We start from the raw sequence: 10,350 nt of genomic DNA, 5'->3' as shown, positions 1-10,350 counted from the left end.
GTCTGAACAGAAAGTGAGGTTGATTCGTGATAGGCTCAAGGTAGCCCAGTCCAGGCAGAAGAGTTATGCTGATTCTAAACGAAAGGAGACAGTTTATGAATCCGGAGACCGAGTGTACCTTCGAGTATCACCACTTCGAGGAGTGAAGCGCTTTGGAGTTAAGGGAAAGCTAGCGCCTCGTTTTATCGGACCATATAGAGTTTTGGAACGTATGGGAGAAGTTGCCTACAAGCTGGAATTGCCCGAAGGATTGTCTGGAGTTCATGATGTATTTCACGTTTCCCAGTTGAAGAAGTGCCACGCAGAGATGGCTGAGATACCGCTGAGAGATACAGTGCCGCTGGAATCGATTCAGCTGGAAAGTGATTTGACCTATGAAGAGAAACCAGTTAAGATTCTTGAGTATGCCAGCCGAGTCACCCGCAGTAAGGTTATCAAGTTTTGCAAAGTCCAGTGGAATCACCACACGGAAGAGGAAGCCACCTGGGAGCGAGTGGAAGATCTACGGAAGGACCACTCCCACCTGTTTTCTAGCCAACCTGAATCTCGAGGGCGAGATTCATCTTAAGGGGGGTAGGTTTGTAACATCCCAAATTTTCAATTTGGAATGTTATACATAGATCATCATTGCATATCATAATTTTTTTGCATTTCTGGCAAATCCTCGATAAATCCTAAGCAACTCAAGGACCCTCGGAGAGAGTTGGGGATTTTTCCCGAATTTTTCATATTCAATTTTCATCAAATAATAAAACGAGGATTTTGGTTTTAATTATTTTTCTCTCCGGAAAAATATTTCATTTAAAATTTAATGAGAGGAGAAAATATGACTTCTCCAAAATAATTGAAATATTGGAGGAAAAAAATTAAAATCATTTATTGGATTTTATTCGGATTTTATTTGCAATTTTAATTACATTAAAAAAATTGCACGTTTTCAAAACTGCATTTTTGTGTCAAAAAATGTTCACCCTGTTCTAATTATTTTAACTAGACGGGGAAAATTTGTTTTATCTTTTTTGGATTTTTATTTATTTTTATATGAATTTTTCTCGGCGGAATGTTTAAAAAAAATCGCGCCGCGCCCGACCGGGCCGAGGCCCAGCCGAGCCGCCGGCCCATCCCCGCGTCTCCTCCCCGCGCACGCCGCCCGCCGCCGCCGTGTCCGGCTCGGACGCCGCCGCCGCTGCCTTTCCCCTCCTCCAAGCAGGCCCCCCCTCCTTATATACCGCCACCGCCCCCCCTTCACCCCGTACCCGCACCCGCCCCGAGCCGAGCCCGCCGGAGCCGGAGCCCCGACGCCGCCGCACGCCGCCGTTCGCCGCAGTTCGCCGCCGCACGCCGCCGTTCGCCGCCCCCTCGCCACCCCAAGCCCCGCCGCCCCTCGCCGCCCCTTCGCCGGACCCCGCCGGAGCCCGCCGACCTCGCCGGAGCCCGTCCCGACGAGGTATCGTCCCGATGCCGTTTGCCGGTTTTCTGAAGAAAAAAAACCGTTCGTTTAAAAAAAAACACCCTAGATCGGTTTATTTTCTTCGGTTTTATTATTTTGTGAACGTTCACCGACCCGTTCGTTTTAATGAACGTGTTCGTCGGATTTTCTCTGTTAACGAACGTCCGTTCTTTAACCGTTCGTCAGTTTTTCTTTTTCGTTGGATTTTTCACGATTATTTCAGATCTCGATTTCTGATCGGATCTTCGTTTTCGTTTAACTTTTCGTTCGTTTATCGGAATCAGGTGATTCAAGCGCCTAGAGTTTCGTCTCGAAATTCTCTTTCCGTTTAACCTACTTAAACAAGTTTTTGCTACTATAAAATTTGACCTAGATCCAGATTAGTAAATGAAGCTTGTTTCTTTCGACGTTTGACTTTCGTTGCTTCGTTCGAGTTGATTCTTCTTGCAAACCGGAGTTCTTAAGTTGAACTTTCTGGTTGGATCTTTCATTCGAGTTTTACCTGTGCATTAGATGAGTACTTATTGTTTGCTTGTTTGTTTGCGATAGAGTACCCGGAGTGCGCCGCTTGTTACTTCGAATCGCTAGGTTTCGCGGATCATCAGCAAGGCAAGTAACACTTTGATCATACCTTTCCATACCCAGTTTTATTGCATTAGATCAATTCCTCAAACATTGCATGATTAGGATCTAATTAAACTATGGGTATTGGGAAGTAGTTGAGGTAGTACCTATTACCTGTTTTATTATCAAACCCTTGGGAGTTACTTCTACGTTGCTATTATATTGCCATGCTATGCTCGTAGACGTGGATTGGGTTTTGAGAGATTTCCATGACAGATGTGAGATTGTTAATTAATGGTTTACTTAAGGTGGCAACTAAAACTCACATCTGGGTGGATTGAGGTACCTGGATATTCCAGGATTGCCTGTTTTTCTTCTGGACCGCCACCCAGGTTCAAAGGGATCATAAGATTTTTCATGCTAGAAACTTCCGTGTGCAGCCGCAAGCTATTATGGGCTCTAGCATAGTTGATTAAGTTGTGTGAACTCTTACAGTGGTAGACTAGCAGATGTAGGGGAAAGTAGGTGTAACTGTATACCCATACGTAAGGTGCAAACACTTCTGAAAGACTGTGTCTCGGTCATCCGTTTCTCAAACAACATATAGTGCGAGAATCAAGCGGAGGCGATCGAGTCTTGTGGGGAAAAGTGCACAAACCTCTGCAGAGTGTACAAACTAATCATGGTTAGCCGTGTCCCCGGTTAAGGACATCTTGAGTATCTAGTACTTGGATTATCATGTGAATCTCATCATGTTACTTTAATTAATTTTGTTGGGTTTAATGATGATTCTTAATTGGGATTGAGATGCTGTCAACCATCTCAATGTTCAACAACCACCATGATAGTTAAATAAAATTTATTGCTTTGCAGTAGGGAAAAATTGGCTTTTCGCAAAACTGTAACCATAGAGCTTTCCACCAGCCATACATGCATGTAGTATAGCATTATTATGTTCATTATTCTCTATGTGTTACATTGCCAGCATATTCCATGTGCTGACCCGTTTCGGGCTACAACGTTTCATGTTGCAGACTTTTCAGACAACGAGTAAGGTGCCTTAGGTCGTGGTCTTATACTCAGTGATGCCGTTGGAGTTGATGGACTCACCTATCTTCCAAGTCTTCCGCTGTTATCGTATTTAGATGGCCTTAAGCCATATTTATCATACTTATTTCTCTTCGGAGATATTCGATGTAATAAGTGTGTGATTGCTACTCTGTTATAAATCCTCCATTTGTACTGTGCGTGTCAGCATTACTGATCCAGGGATGACACTGGTGCATAGCAGCACAGACCATTTGAGGTCTGGTCGCTACAGATGAGCATGAGATGGATGAATTTAGAAAGCACAACTTTCTGTACCCACTTTTACTTTCTGTTATTTAGAATAAATAAAGAATACATAGTATTTTCTGTCTGTTTTCTTAATTATCCGTGCAATAAAAAAATATCATGAAAATAAACGTTCTCCGAATGCCCTGGAAATTTAGTATGATTTTTTATAGAATATTTTAGAATTTCTAGCACTGAGAACACACCAGGGGGCTGCACCAGTGGACCACAAGGGTGGAGGGCGCGCCCCCCTGTCTTGTGGTCCCCCTCCACTTTTCCAGCACCCTCCACTTTGTCTTCCTCCAGAAAAAATCATCCTGTAGCTCAAACCCATGTTCTTGCTCATCTTGCTGCCATTTTGGACCTCCTTGTGCAAAGCTCCATTTGCACAACTATTTTGGGGGATTGTTCTTCGGTATGTGACTCCTCCAATATTCCAATTGGTTTTTGTTCTAGTGCTTTATTTATTGCAAATTTTTGCTGCTGTGGTGACCTTGTTCTTGAGCTTGCATGTCAAATTTATATGGTCCAAAGTAGTTTTGATGCATGATATAGCTTCTAGGAACTTGTAGGAGTGGTTGCTATCAATCTTGTTGAGTTTGGTTCACTTTTATTTTGAGTCTTAAAAATGTCAGAAATTTTTCAAAGGAAGAATAATGTCTAGGAAAATGTACCAAGGTAGTTCTTCGAGGAAGCTAGCACCGAGGCTCGCGATACGTGAGCCGGACCTTGACCCACCAAGGGAAGCTCAAGTGTGGTCTTGTGAGTGGTCATCGGATGAATTCATGGTTCATGCAGGTTTCAAGGATGAGTTTGATGCATACGTACAAAATGCCGGCCTTGAGGGCTTCGTGTGAGAAAAGTGCAGACAATACTATTACCTCATCGATTCCTTTGTGCGGAGGTTTGAATTTTCATCTAAGCGCAATACCCATACTATTTTATTTGATCTTTATGATAAATCATATACCATGGACCTTGAGGATTTCAATACCGCTTGCAAAATTCCACAATGGGGCCTTCTTAGTGAGCCTCACAAATCTAAATACAATGATTTCCTTTCTAGCATCACTATGGGAGAAACTAGAAATATCACACAAGCTACCATAGTGAGAATTCACTTTCCTGCCATACATTATTTTGCTCTCTTTGTAGGTAGATGCATTAATGGTAAGCATGAGCATTGCCACCTTTGCGTTCCAGATCTTAGTGTCCTCAAGTGTGCGGTGTTAGGTGATAAGCATTATAACTCGGGGGCCATTATTGCGAGGAGTTTACATCTTAATGCTAAAGATGGAGATTTATTTGGTGGGATTTATGCAACTCGTTTAGCTAATTATCTTGGTGTACCCATAAGAGGGAATGACATTGAGTTGCCACCTGCTTTTCTAGATCATAATGCTATGGTACGCTACCAATTTCTTGAGAGGAACGAACAGTCCCTCCAGTACCGACTAATCTTTGACAGACCGCGTGCTGTCCATATTACCCTTCCTGCTCCTGCCTTCTTTAACTTTCAGGTAAATGGGAGATATTTTATAACAAGAGAGGAGGTGAACGAGTATGAGAGAACAGCGGAGGCCGCTCGCCTCCAAGAAGCAGCTCACCAAGCGGTAGCTGCCGCAGCACAGTACAACCCCAACTATGATTTCGGATACAATCCAGATTAGTCGTGGCCCTAGACCAACTTACGCCAAAAGCCTAAGCTTGGTGGAGTACGTATTTCTCAGCGACATTACGTTCTTCTTCACACACTCATTTCATTTGTTGGTGTTCTTACTTTTTCTTTGTATTGTCCATGCTAGTTCATTTTCTTTTTCCTTCTTTCTTCTTTTGTGTTTCAATTTTTTTGAGAAAAGCCAAAAAAATTAGTTGTAGCTTATTTCCTTTCCATGTTTGCTTAGTAGTAGTTTCAAAATAAAACCCAAAAATATTTCTCGTTCTTCTTTTGCTTGTTGGGAGCTTTCCTGTGTAAATAGTTTTTCTCGTTCTTGTTTTACCTTCTTCAAAAAAAAAACTCCAAAAACATTTCATTGTGTTTCTTTGAAATTCTTTTCTTTTCTTTGGGGGTTAAGAGGAGAAGACCACGATGAAAATGTTAAGTGGCTCTCATATGCATTATTGTTGATTTAACAAAGCGCCGATATTACCTTGTCTTCTCCTTTGAATAAATGTTTGCAGATTCCAGCTTAATCCAATGCACGTGCACTATTATTATTATCCACACCGTTCGGTCGTGCAAGTGAAAGGCAATAATGACGATATATGATCAAATGATTGAGATGAGGAGAAGCTGGTATGAACTCGACCTATCTTGTTTTTGTAAATATGATTAGTTCATCATTCTTAATTCAGCCTATTATGAGTTAAACATGTTTGCAATGACAATTAGAGTTTATAGTTACTCATGCCATGCTTAATTAGCTAGGAGTTTATAATGGTTTACCTTGCATGCCAACATGCTTTTAAAATGGTTTTGATGTAGTATGATCGGATGGTATCCTCCTTAGAATGATTCGAGTGGCTTGACTTGGCACATATTCACGCATGTAGTTGAAACTAAAATCAACATAGCCTCTATGATATTTATGTTCAAGGTGATTTATATCCTACTCATGCTTGCACTCAATGTTGGTTAATCTCAATGCATGTTTATGACTATTGTCGCTCTCTAGTTGGTCGCTCCCCAGTCTTTTTCTATCCTTCACTTGTACTAAGCGGGAATACTGCTGGTGCATCCACTTCCATAAACCCAAAGTTGTTCCATGTGAGTCCACCATACCTACTATATGCGCTATTTACCTGTCGTTCCAAGTAAATTTTCTTGTGCCAAACTCTAAACCTTCAAATGATAATCTGTTTTGTATGCTTGAATTCCTCATGTGGCGACTGGGAGCTGTCAGTATCTTCCATGCTAGGTGGGTTATTCTTACGATAGGTGGACTCCGCTCATCATTCATGAGGAAATGGCTGGAAACCGGGATGCCCAGTCCCATGCTCAAATCAAATCAAATATAATTGCAAACAAAACTCCCCCAGGACTATTGTTAGTTGGACGGTACCCGTTGTTTCGGACCAGCCGTGGAATGTGCTTGTTGGTGGTGGGGGAGTATAAACTTTACCATTCTGTTTGGGAACCGCCTATAATATATCTAGTATGGAAGATACCGAGATCTCTTGGTTATTATGATTGAGAATGAAAGCATACCGCTCAAAATATTATTTATCTCTATTTCCAAAACTCGAGCTCTGGCACCTCTGCAAATCCCTGCTTCCCTCTGTGAAGGGCCTATTTATTTACTTTTATTGCTGAGTCATCATCCCCTTATAAAAAGCACCAGTTAGAGAGCACCATTGTCATATGTATGCATTGCTATTAATTTATATTGAGTATGACTGTGACTGGATTTCTTTTGCCATGAATTACAATGTCTAGTGAGTCCTTGATCTTCAGGGGTGCTCTTCATTTATGTTTTGCGGTCTCAGAAAGGGATAGCGAGATACCATCTTGCTATATCATATCACGATTGTTTTGAAAAAGTGTTGTCATCCAAGATTTATTATTATTACTCGCTAGTTGATTATGCCGTTGATATGAGTAAATGTGAAGCCTAAATGTCATTGTGAATATGGTTAATTCATAATATTTGCTGAAAACTTGAATGCTGGCTTTACATATTTGCAACAACAAGATCAAACAGAGTTTGTAAAAGTTTTTCTTTATCACTTTCAGTTTGTCAATTGAATTGCTTGAGGACAAGCAATGGGTTAAGCTTGGGGTAGTTGATACGTTTCCATCGTATCTACTTTTCCAAACACTTTTGCCCTTTTTTGGACTGTAATTTGCATGATTTGAATGGAACTAACCCGGACTGATGCTGATTTCGGCAGAATTGCCATGGTGTTATTTTTGTGCAGAATTAAAAATTCTTGGAATGACCTGAAACTTCATGGAGAATACTTCCGGAATAAATAAAAAAGGTGAAAGAATCAACCGAAGGGGACCCACACCCTATCCACAAGGGTGGGGGCACGCCTTACCCCCCTTGGCGCGCCCCCCTGTTTTGTGGGTCCCACGAAGCTCCACCGACCTCAACTCCAACTCCATATATTCACATTCGGGGAGAAAAAAATCAAAGAGAAGGATTCATTGCGTTTTACGATACGGAGCCACCGCCACATCCTGTTCTTCCTCGGGAGGGCAGATCTGGAGTCCGTTTCGGGCTCTGGAGAGGGGAAATCATCGCCATCGTCATCATCAACCATCCTCCATCACCAATTTCATAATGCTCATCGCCGTGCGTGATTAATACCATCATAGGCTTCTTGGACGGTGATGGGTTGGATGAGATCTACCATGCAGTCGAGTTAGTTTTGTTAGGGTTTGATCCCTAGTATCCACTATGTTCTAAGATTGATGTTGCTATGACTTTGCTATGCTTAATGATTGTCACTAGGTCCCGTGTGCCATGATTTCAGATCTGAAAATATTTTGTTTTCATGAATATATTTGTGTTCTTGATCCTATCTTTCAAGTTATAATCACCTACACGTGCTATAATCCGGCAACCCCGGAGTGACAATAGTTGGGACACTTCCCGGTGATGACCGTAGTTTGAGGAGTTCATGTATTCACTAAGTGCTAATCCTTTGGTCTGATTCTCTATAAAAGGAGGCCTTAATATCCCTTAGTTTCCAATAGGACCCCGCTGCCACGGGAGGGTAGGACAAAAGATGTCATGCAAGTTCTTTTCCATAAGCACGTATGACTATATACGGAATACATGCCTACATTATACTGTTGAATTGGAGCTAGTTCTGTGTCACCCTATATTATAACTGTTGCATGATGAATGCCATCTGACATAATTATTCATCATTGATCCATTGCCTATGAGCTCGTTTCATATTGATCTTTGCTAAGTAACTTTTCCGTTGCCACTATTATGAATGCTACAAAACTGCAACTGTTACTTTTGCCACTATTACCATTACTTCCATACTACTTTGCTACTAAATACTTTGCTGCAGATATTAATTCTTTCAGGTGTGGTTGAATTGACAATTCAACTACTAATACTTGAGAATATTCTTTGGCACCCCTTGTGTCGAATACTCTACGCTCGAAAACTGTTGCGACCCCTATACTTGTTAGTTATCAACGCCTAACGTCGTCCCATCGTCTCCACTGTCGCCATCGTTGTTGTAAGCCGCCGGTCTCCCCTGCTCATCTGATCTATGGTTAACGGCTCAGATTAGATCTCACGAACATTTTGTTTTTTTTATTTAGATCGGTTTAGTTATGGTTTATTTACGGTTTGCTCCGAACCGACCCGGTCGGTTTTCTATTATTTAAGCGCATGTGCGCGTTTTAGTTAGATTTTGGTCAATCGCTATTTTGCATATGTCACACACCCCTGTAGCCCAATAACAGCTCGCCATGTAGCACATGCATGATCTGTTTTTTTAGTTTACTTTCTTTCGTGTTTTTAAGATTAGAAAAGTTTCAATCTTAGAAAATTAATATCTCCTAGGATATTTAGTATTTTAATTTTGTTCTTTTTGCTTTAGATCAGAACTTTTATGTAGTTTCTGTAGATAACAAGTTTAACTAGATTTGAAATTTTGAATTTGGATTTACTTGAAATTTGTTCAAATCACTAGATTGGCTATAGCTTGAGCTAGGAATATTTTTTGATCCTTTTTGCTACTGGTTCTTTATGACATTGTTTATCAGTAGGAATAAATTATTGAATTTTAGAATTATTTATAATTAGGTTTTCACGAAAACAGTTCCGTTTTAGTGTTTTTATAGCTTTTGTGCTACTTCTTCTAATTTTAATTGCTTTAAATTGTTTTTGTTTGTTCTTTTTGACATGTTCATATTAGTTTCTATATAGTTAACATTGCAATTTTATTGGTAGTAAAAATATCTTTAGTATATTATTTCTTTTTATCTTACTAGGAAAATTATTTTGAGCATAATAGGAATTTGATAAAAGGTTTTAATGTGATTCTTTTTGCATAAAATTTCTTTGTTGTTTTATTTTTTGTTATTTAGCAAAAACTTTATTTTTAGTAGTAGCTCATTTTACTTGTAGTAAAGTTTTGCATTGAGTTTTATTGTTTTCTTTAGTTTTATTTGTGTGTTTTAGTGATTGTATCATTATTAGAATTTACTTGCTTGTAGTATTATTTGTATGATGGTGTGCTCATGAATGTCATGTTTGTTTTGGTAGATTACCCGGAGTGCGAGGCTTGTTACTACGAGTCGTTAGAGTTCGACGATCGTCACCAAGGCAAGTCATTTGATCATTAATTTTAATACCTATGTTTTATTGCATTAATTGATATCCTCCCACCATGCATGCAACTAGGTGAATTTCAGTTATGTTATTGAGTAGTATCATGTGGTAGGATGAACCCAAAATCCCCATGTTACCAATGCCCGGGATGTTGCTGTTATTTTGCTATGATTTGTAGACGGGGTTGGTTGAGTAAGTTACATGGGAGTTGTGAGAGTCAAGATGATGACAACCCCAAGATTTCAAGATGCTCAAGACGGACTTCAAATTCACTACTTGGTGGAGAACGGATGGACGGGCACGCTAGAGTACCCAGTGGTTGACCCAAGGATGCATAGAGAAGCGCCATGACACCTTGCGGAAAGCTTCGCACAACCACAAGATACGAATGAATATACCTTGACCGAAAACTTACCTGTGAAGCAGCAAGTCACAATGGGCTCTAGCTTGGTAGACCCTAGGCGTGACTCTAGACGGACGGTGCCAACAGATGTAGAAGAACAGTGCGAAATGGATGAGCACTAGCAGTGGCCAAGAGAACTCTACGGAAGACCTTGTTTCATTCGTCCCATGTTCGAACAACATGCAGTGCGAGGACATAAAGGAGGGAACGATTCTTGTGGGTAAAGTGCACAAGACTCTGCAGAGTGGAAATCTAATTGATTAGCCGTGTCCTCGGTTATGGACATCTGAGCC

This window comes from Aegilops tauschii, chromosome 2 (genome assembly GCF_002575655.3).
Source record: "Aegilops tauschii subsp. strangulata cultivar AL8/78 chromosome 2, Aet v6.0, whole genome shotgun sequence".
NCBI classification, from domain to species: Eukaryota; Viridiplantae; Streptophyta; class Magnoliopsida; order Poales; family Poaceae; genus Aegilops; species Aegilops tauschii.
Note: the sequence above shows the minus strand (reverse complement) of the source record.